Source organism: Aegilops tauschii, chromosome 3 (assembly GCF_002575655.3).
Source record: "Aegilops tauschii subsp. strangulata cultivar AL8/78 chromosome 3, Aet v6.0, whole genome shotgun sequence".
Classification (NCBI taxonomy): domain Eukaryota; kingdom Viridiplantae; phylum Streptophyta; class Magnoliopsida; order Poales; family Poaceae; genus Aegilops; species Aegilops tauschii.
This window is the reverse complement of record NC_053037.3, coordinates 508,360,965-508,370,781: the sequence shown is the minus strand read 5'-3', so window position 1 is coordinate 508,370,781 and position 9,817 is coordinate 508,360,965. Positions and strand designations below refer to the sequence as shown.

Sequence of the window (9,817 nt, the reverse complement as noted above, 5' to 3'; positions counted from 1 at the left end):
TTTGTTTGTGCTCTTGTCTTGGGTAGAGCCGGGAGACGAGTTTGTGAACGAGGAACCTGTCGAGTACGCTTACGAGGATCAAGCTTTCGACAACTCTGAGAATCTTGCAGGCAAGATGACCACCCCTCGAAATCACTTCTATCTTTGCTATGCTAGTTGTTCGCTCTATTGCCATGCTCCGTTACCTATCACTTGCTATATCATGTCTCCTGTTTTAGCCATGTCAGCCCTAACCATCTTTTCCTAGCAAACCGTTGTTTGGCTAAGTTACCGCTTTTGCTCAGCCCCTCTTATAGCGTTGCTAGTTGCAGGTGAAGTTGAAGTTTGTTCCATGTCGGAACATGGATATGTTGGGATATCACAATATCTCTTATTTAATTAATGCATCTATATATTTTGGTAAAGGGTGGAAGACTCGGCCTTATGCCTGGTGTTTTGTTCCACTCTTGCCACCCTAGTTACTGTTATACCGGGATTATGTTCCTTGAGTTTGCGTTCCTTACGCGGTCGGGTGATTTATGGGACCCCCTTGACAGTTCGCCTTGAATAAAACTCCTCCAGCAAGGCCCAACCTTGGTTTTACCATTTGCGACCTATACCTTTTTCCCCCGGGTTTTCTAGAGCCCGAGGGTCATCTTTATTTTAAACCCCCGGGCCAGTGTTCCTCTGAGTGCTGGTCCAAACTAGAGCCACTTGCAGCGCCACCTTGGGGAAACTCGAGGATTGGTTTTAGCTGTACGTAGTGTTCATCCGGTGTGCCCTGAGAACGAGATATGTGCAGCTCCTATCGGGATTTGTCGGCACATTCGGGCGGCTTTGCTGGTCTTGTTTTACCATTGTCGAGATGTCTTGTAAACCGGGATTCCGAGACTGATCGGGTTTTTCCGGGAGAAGGTTTATCCTTCGTTGACCGTGAGAGCTTATGATGGGCTAAGTTGGGACACCCCTGCAGGGTATTATCTTTCAAAAGCCGTGCCCGCGGTTATGAGGCAGATGGGAATTTGTTAATGTCCGGTTGTAGATAACTTGTAACTTGACCCAATTAAAATACACCAAGTGCGTGTGTAGTCGTGATGGTCTCTTCTCGGCGGAGTCCGGGAAGTGCACACGGTCTGTGTTATGTATGACGTAAGTAGGTGTTCAGGACCTCTTCTTGGTCATTGCTAGATGGCGTCCGTTCCTTTGCTTCTCTTCTCGCTCTCATTTGCGCAAGTTAGCCACCATATATGCTTTTGCCGCTGCAGCTCCACCTCTTTGCACCTCTTGTCCTATAAGCTTAAATAGTCTTGATCTCGCGGGTGTGAGATTGCTGAGTCCCCGTGACTCACAGATACTTCCAAAAACAGTTGCAGGTGCCGACGATGCCAGTGCAGACGATGGCGTCGATCTCAAGTGGGAGTTCGACGAGGAACGTGGTCGTTACTATGTGTCTTTTCCTGATGATCAGTAGTGGAGCCCAGTTGGGACGATCGGGGATCTAGCATTTGGGGTTGTCTTATTTTCATCTGGATTTTGACCGTAGCTGGTCTTTATGATTGTATTTTGGATGATGTATGATGATATTTATGTATTGTGTGAAGTGGCGATTGTAAGCCAACTCTTTATCCCATTCTTGTTCATTACATGGGATTGTGTGAAGATGACCCTTCTTGCGACAAAACCACTATGCGGTTATGCCTCTAAGTCGTGCCTCGACACGTGGGAGATATAGCCGCATCGTGGGCGTTACAGTAGGCTTGCACAATTGTAAACCTGTGAGTACACCAATTTCAACTTCTGAAAAACTTACAACTGAGAGTGGAGAAGCACTTGGACCAGAGGATGCAACTAATTACAGAAGTGTTGTGGGTGCTTTGCAATATCTGACTCTTACACGTCCTGATATTTCTTACTCTGTGAATAAGGTATGTCAGTATTTACATGAACCTAGAACAACTCATTGGACTGCAGTCAAGAGGATTTTAAGGTATCTAAAATTTTCTGAAGGACTTGGGCTTCAGATTACCAAGTCTTCTTCTCTACTTGTTACTGCTTACTCTGATGCAGACTGGGCAGGGTGTGCTGATGATAGAAGATCTATAGGTGGTTTTGCTGTGTTTCTGGGAACTAATCTTGTATCATGGAGTGCAAGAAAACATGCTACTGTCTCAAGGCCAAGTACAAAGGCTGAATATAAAGCTTTGGCAAATGCTACGGCAGAAGTAATGTGGATACAAACATTGCTCTATGAACTTGGAATCAAGGCTCCACAAGCTGCTAGATTATGGTGTGATAATATCGATGCAACCTATCTTTCAGCTAATCCTGTTTTTCATGCACGTACCAAGCATATTGAGGTTGATTTCCACTTTGTTAGAGAAAGGGTAGCTCGAAGGCTACTTGATATTCGGTTTATACCTACTAGAGATCAACTTGCTGATGGCTTCACAAAACCCCTTACTATGAAAAGGTTGGATGAGTTCAAGTACAATCTTAACCTTGCAAAAGTTTCTTGAGGTTTAGATTGAGGGGGAGTGTTAGATGATATTGTATAGAGGTAGGAGAGGTGTTTAAACCTTGTATCTTTCTATCTCTTCCTCTGTTGTAACCTCCCCAATCTCCTGTAACGATCATGATCGATCTCCTCTCGATCTCTTGTAAGCCACGGCACACATGATATAAATAGAGATGCGGCCCGAGCAAAGGGTTCAACGCTTCCACCAACGTTTACAGACTCGTCAGACGAGGATGAGTACTCCGATGAGACGACTCGTCGGACGAGGATGAGTACTCCGATGAGACGACTCGTCGGACGAGGAAGAGTACTCCAATGAGACGGATCGTCGGACGACCCATTTTGCAGTTGTTCATGAACCTGCTAAACAATGGGATTCGGAGACCTTCTGGGAGGTGATGACATATTGTGTGATCATGCGCAACATGATCGTCGAGAATGAGGGTGATGATGCTGCCGCATTTCTAGAATTTGAAAACATGGGTGATCATATGCAACTTCCAAACTAGAAGCCGACCACAATTGAAGAGTTTATTCAAATGCATCAACAAATTCGGCATCGACCAACTCACGAGCAGCTGAAGGAAGATCTGATTGAGCGTCAGTGGGCGGTCAAAGGGAAAAACAATGTTGGGATATAATACTAGATCTTTTTTAAATTTGAACTACTGTTGCATTCGGCTATTTGAACGTCTGTACACTTTGCATGCGGCTATTTGATCGTGCGGACTTAAAAAAAGAGAGAAAGACTGAATGTATGCGGCTACGGTTGGATGGCGTCATCATTCGTGTCCACGGATTGGTTCCCCTGTCTGCGGACAGATGCGAGGGGAAATTTACGGGTTCTCCGGCATCACTCAACCTGAACCCCAACCTCGGCAGATCCGGAGCAGCGGCTCACGACGACCACCTCACCCCTGCCAGGTGGTCGCCGTCCCGGTTGTCGAGCGTACCTTGCAACCGGGCGCCTTCCCCAGACGCCGCATTGCCGTCCAAATGTCACCGCCATTGTTCCCATGTCTGGCCACTGATGGCAGGATAATAAGAGACAAGGAAACAAGATAAAATATTCTGCATTTTCATTCTTTTTCCAATTAGCGTTGTATGTAGTTGTGTTCCTGATGTGATTCGGCGTGGGATTATAAGTGTGACTTAAGCATCTTATTGTGATTTGGTAGGAGGTATCGGTGGTGTGATTATCTTGAGTGAACCAAATAGTTTCAATATAAAAAAAATGTGAACCAATTTGACAGGACAAAGAGATGGTCAAGATAGAGATCAGTTTAGTTCAGAGGCACTCAGATGCTATATATATGTAGTTTCCATTCTCTATATAAACCTGTAAGTGAACTAGCCGTTGATTTGCAGCTCTATATATAACATACCAGGGTAATCAATTGGTTTAAGGGTTTGCAGCTCTGAAGATTGGGTGTTTAGTTTAAGCAAATAAGATAAAAAATGTTAGTAGGGCATGCATATCACAATAATCACCCAGTGCACAGGCATCGTAGAAAAGACCTCGCGTTTCTCCACCATATTCGTCACCACAATTTCCTAGCGAATATGCACTAGGGCAAATAACTATCTTCAATATTAGTTTGGCTTCTTTCCTTTATACCCAAAGTATGGTGCTATAAAAATCTCTTGGCACAATCTATTGTGGTTGACTGTGAAATAACCCAAAAGGTGGGTGCAGCTGATGCCATGTTAATCTATAATTTCTGTTGGTTGAATTGAAATGGTTATAACTGGAAATGGCCTGAATCTTTGAATGTCGTTGCATCCTGAAGCTTTATATGCTCAAGGTAGCATGTTTGTTGCCTTGTTTGGCCCTTCGGTAGCACAATACTCGCACGGTGGTGCCCTCCTCCCGTGGCCTTAGTAGGTTAGCTGGTGTAGGTGTAGCGGCGGTCGTTGGCAGCGGCGTGGTGTGTTCTTGCCTGCTGGTTGTTGCCTTAGATATGTTCTTCTTTGCACCTTGTATCCCATTTTTCCGCTTTCTCCCTTTGTGTATGTTGCTTCCATGTGATCCTGGCCGGTTGACGGCTTTGTTAATTCAAAGTCGGGCTAGGTTCAAGCTCTTCTCGGGCTCGGCCGGCACCTTTTCTCTAAAAATGTAGCATGTTTAATTAATCTTTTTTCCATTGTTTGTAGCCAATGTTTTGAAGTTGGTGCACCTAGATCATGATCGGTATGTATCTTAGTGTTGAAGACTTGTTTTTTCAATGAATAGGATCAGGTCAAGTATGTAAACATATACCACACTTCAGGTCATTTGTGGTTTGTCAGATTTGCATTAGAATGCCAATTATTCATTTACGAAATCCCTAGGAAGAGCTGCTTGCTAAATGTATTACAACACTAGGATGATTACTAGCAAGAGCTGCTTGCTACAGGCAAGATTGGGCCAATTTGTTCCATTATACGTCAGGTTTGCAACCTCATAGTTCTCACAATGCCAATGCTTCTTTACTTACATGTTTTCTTAAATTTGCTTATGTAAAGTTGTTCATTATGAAATTTTGATGCTTAGATAGATTAGCAACACAACCACTTCTACTGGAGCCTGTTCTAAGCTAGGTTTATTGTCGACTTAAGTTGTATTATTTTACTTTAATGCCACCTTTTACTCAATAATTGAGGTTTCTTTTCCATTGGCTGATGCTTGCAACTACAGCTTTGTCATATCAACTTATTTGTGTAAGCAGACTAAACCAAGGGATTTTGTTTGCAAATACTCTCACACCGTTGCTTAAAAAACATGCATTGTATTGTGAACCTACCATGTAATTCGCAAAAAAAAAGAAGAACCTAGCAGACATGCCAGTCATCAATCATATACATTCAACAAACATTGTCTATCTAGATTTTTCCCATTCTAAAATCTTGATTGGTGGTTGCCCCATCCTTGAAGACCCTTTTTCAATGTATTAATGGATTGCTAAAGCAATTTCTTATACTCTCTGGCCTATTGTTCTATTGCCAGTTCCAGTTCCAGAAGTGCAAGCGAGTGTATTTTGATATGTCCCTTTGATTGATATTCAGGTTGTGGCTTACTCTTGCACGTCTAGATTTTTTTTTATTGTTGGCTCAAGGCTATATGGTTTGCAGCCGATGGATTTCAGACTGGAACTTTGAGGAGCAATCGTACTATTATTTCTCTTCAACTATAGTGAATTTGTTCGCTTACAAGGCTGCAGGAACAAGACATTTCTTTTGTAATCTCTCATAGTGGCATTGTATAAATATTACTAACAAAGTTGAAAATTGCTGTGCCAAAGCCCCTAATTTCAGATTATAATATTTATTTATCATATAGTGCTCAGAAATTCACCAAATTTAAGTGCTTTTAGGGAATGTTCTGTATATATAGACAACAGACACTACGGATAGTAAATTCCATGCTCACACAGGCTCACGATACAATAAATCGCACATGGCTTGCATCTCTGTGCACAATGTTGCTTTGTCTAGAGGGATATCAAGACAAACAACTAGAATACTTGCAAGGCCAAATAAGGATATTGACCCATCAGGGAAAAGTACAAAAATATTGTCTACAGGGATGTTTTGGTATAACCATGTACATGCCGTGTACTGCAGCGTGATGTTTCTAATATGGCTGTATTCATGTAAATAGTACCCAGGAAAAATAATATTAGATAGGGTTTTGGCCATTAGCCTGTACTTGTGAAAATTGTAGACCAAAAGATATGTTTGCAGGGGTAATGTTCTAGCATATAAAGTACTTCAATCTGTAGATTTACCATTCCTTTCTCAGTTATAACAGGAAACCAGCAACATAAGTGAGCACATATCATTTTTTATGATAGCCATTGGGCTTCACAAGTATATGCAAGAAACAGACATTTTTCAGTTTTAGCATACAACAGAAACATTCCGTCAACAGAAGTGGGCACAGATCAGTTTCCTTTTTCTTTTTTTGAATGGTCATACGGAATCAGAGTTACATAGTCATTACAAGCCAATTCAACAATGGAGGGACATTCCCCATCCATAGATTACCAAATCTGATGCGCCTGGGCAGCAAGACCATGAGCCAGTGCACTGCACCTATACCAATTTGCAGGAACTTACACAGAAGATAATCCAAGAAGGAAATTTGCGAACATCAGCATAGATGTTGTTACATGCTGGCGCTACATCAGAATTAGCAGAATCAAATTCGAACTCAACAGGGGAAGTCCAATGATCCAGCGTCAAGTGCACATCAAACTTCAGAGTGCTCTCACTTATAGTTTTCAGCATCGAAACAATTCTCAAGTTCCTGGTTAGCAGCAAAGGGGATCTCGCCATGGTGATACCTTGACATAACACCTGCAGAAGCTACAAATATAAGACATGAAAATTCACAATAATGACGACGAACCTACAAATTATTCTTAATAAGTGGCAACATCTAATAATTTAGTTACATTGAAGGAACATGGAAACTTACAGTTTAACTCCATGATATTTCTTTTGTAAGCAAAAGGAATGAGGAATGGGTGCACAAACATTTCAATCACCAGACTTGTTCTTTATTTTTGGAACCTACAAATCAACAAATTTTCACACTTGCAAAATAGCAATTCACACTGATCAATCTTATCTCCGTTCTTTAATTGGAGAAAATCAGAAATTCAGAGAAGTTGAAGTACTCACGGTGCTGCTGCCTGCAGAGTACCGTATGTTGATGTAGTGATGCTACGGTCGGTGCTACTCGCCGGCGCAATAGGGGAGGAGCTGTGGAGGCGTGAAGTGTGCCGCCTGCCGGCGTGTGCTGTTTGCGGCCGTGGCTGCCGGATTCAGGCGCCGCCATGGATGCTCGTGACGATTGGGCTGGGCGAGGCAAGCACGATTGCCGGGTGTTCGGGTTGTGCGCTGCCCCGACGCCCTCGCAGTCCTTCGGTCGGCGTTCGGCGGGTCGCGGGGCCAGAGATGGGAGGAGGGGCGGCGGCGCGGTGCCGCTCCGGTCGACAGACAGAGGCAGATAACTGACCTTTTTTTTCAGAGAACTGACCTTTTTTTTAGGTTCATAGAACTGACCTGTGTTGGCGTTTCTGAGTACCGCTCCATACAGCCGAGCGTTGGGCTGTTAGCCCAAAACCACATTTTAGCCTAGGCGGTAATGCAGGACGCAAAAGGGGAAAACAAAAAGGTCGAGGGGTATCCCCTAAAAAAGGTCGACCGGTCTGTTAGAAAAAACATAAGGTCAATGAGCTGAACGGCTATTCTCATGAATTTTACGATGATACATACCCATTTATTTTGTGAAGCCCTAAGTATTGGGTATGCATTTTAGAATGCATTACATTCCGTCTACGTCTAAGTTATGTACAATGACCCTAAAAAAGGGTAATGTACAATGCATGCAGATGATTATTTTTTTAACAAATTTGGTCCCACGATGTGACTTACTGTTTTGAAAATATTATAACTGTAAGTTTGTCAATTGTTAACCAAAATTACTCTTGGCATGTTTTGGAAACATAAGAATCAAATTTCTTCATCAACATTGTAACTCGGCAAGAGAGTGTGAAGCTAAAACTCCATATAAATAGTGCTTCATTTTGTATTTAAAATTTTCTTGTTTGCATGGAAATTTTAGTTAACAACGCACACGTGCAAAGCACGTGCCTTCGACTAGTAGTCTTTAGTATAAGCGTGGCAGTCATGCATTAGATTTCTAAGATGCTACATGGGTACTCATTAGTCTTCAGCTTTTCAGTTGATTTCTTTTTACCAGTTTTCAGTGTATTTGTTTCTTCAGGTATCAGTCCAAGTGTGAGCTGAGTAATGGGACAATCGTGCACTTTTTACCTATCTCCCTCCTTCCTACCACCCAATTTCAATTATGGATATGAATACATGTTTTTTACGGCCATAGCACATGCCTATTTTCAATTTACTCTTATATCTATTCAAATTACGGGCATAGCACATTAGTTTGTTTCTTCTTTCTGTAGTCTCCATGTCGCTTATTCTTAGTTACCAGTTTCTCTTTGGAATCCACTCTTCAACTAAGAGGTCTTTTCTTCTACTATTTATTTATTTATTCAGTTTCCACTCTTCAGTCCATTAAGCTCTTTTTACCCAGTTTAATCATTTTCTTCAATTCGCCAAAAGAAGTTTAATCATTTTCTTCAGTATAGTAGCCCAGTTATTATTCGGTACAGTAGTTCAGGTTTTCATATGCCCTTTCTGTTCACTTGATTAGTCATCGTGTATTCTTAGGTTCCCCCTTTTCAGATCCTCATTCCTTTTCTTCGTTTTGTTTCTTAGTCTTTAATCTTGCATTCAACACGTTACTTTGTTACTAATTCTTTAGATATCATTTTTCATTGATCATTATTCTTGATCTTTTACTAATTTTTCAGATGTCATTTTTCATTGATCATTATTCTTGATTTTCCTTTCCACGGTCACTAACATTGCAGTGCCCTTGTAGGACGATGAATTTTTTCCACGTAGTCTTGTAGCCTTCGTTTATACCTGAAATCAGTTTCTGTATGTTTATTTTGTACATTTTTGCTTTGTTTCTGCACTCTACCTTTGGGATAATCAATACACATTACTTTACTTTTTTTGTTTCCATTTGGAACCGTTTTCATCAAACTCATATTAGAAGGTTTCACAAAGAAACCTAAAATGTTCCTATGGACCGCTCGGATGACGTGTGAAGCGACCGTGTCGCCTTCATGCGACTCGCGGTGGTCGGCGCACTTCGTCTCTGACCTTCGGGCACCCGGCTTTCTGACCTACCGGCAAGGTGCGCTCCTCCGACGAGCAGACCCCGATGCCTCGCTCCTTCTCAACAACGAAGAGGGACACTGCCTTGACTCGCGCCTGGTACGTGATTCTGATGTACTCGGTGAGGGAGTCCAGATTTGCTTCCCCTGTCACGTTTGTGCTAGTTGTTCCGTTGGAGGGGAGGTCTCGCGATGCGCATCGACACGTCGCATACACCGAGGAGGTGAGAGACACTACTAGGGAAAAGCCTAGCAATAGCGCTGGTTTTTGGCCTAGCAGTAGCGCAGGTGGCCACCTACTGCTACGGCTGTTGGGGATATAACTATTGGGTATAAACCGCCCAGGAGGGGCCTGGTTATACCACTGATGGCTTACCAATGAAGATGGCGGATCATACGAGCCGGATGATGGCCCAAGGCCCAGAGGTGATTTAAGGCCCAGGAGGATGAACCGCCATGTATGTATAACTTGTATCGTAAGGCAAGTGTAATTAGTCACCGAGCCGAACACGTTGTGTATGAGCCGGCCGGGACTCCTGAGCCGCCGGGCGTCAACCTATGTATATAAAGG

The 9,817-nt window shown here is 42.8% G+C and overlaps 1 long non-coding RNA gene across 2 annotated transcripts; it reads right to left on the bottom strand.

Annotated features, from left to right (window-relative positions):
- Nucleotides 1-6,421: 6,421 nt before the first annotated feature.
- LOC120976174 (uncharacterized) lies at nt 6,422-7,558 on the bottom strand. 2 transcript variants are annotated; one of them, XR_005771433.2, is made up of 3 exons: nt 7,160-7,558; nt 6,954-7,048; nt 6,422-6,841 (listed from the first exon to the last, which is right to left on the bottom strand). It is a non-coding gene; the product is annotated as an uncharacterized lncRNA (long non-coding RNA). The 2 variants fall into 2 exon arrangements; XR_005771432.3 differs by having other exon boundaries at nt 6,422-6,832; nt 7,160-7,549.
- Nucleotides 7,559-9,817: the final 2,259 nt, after the last annotated feature.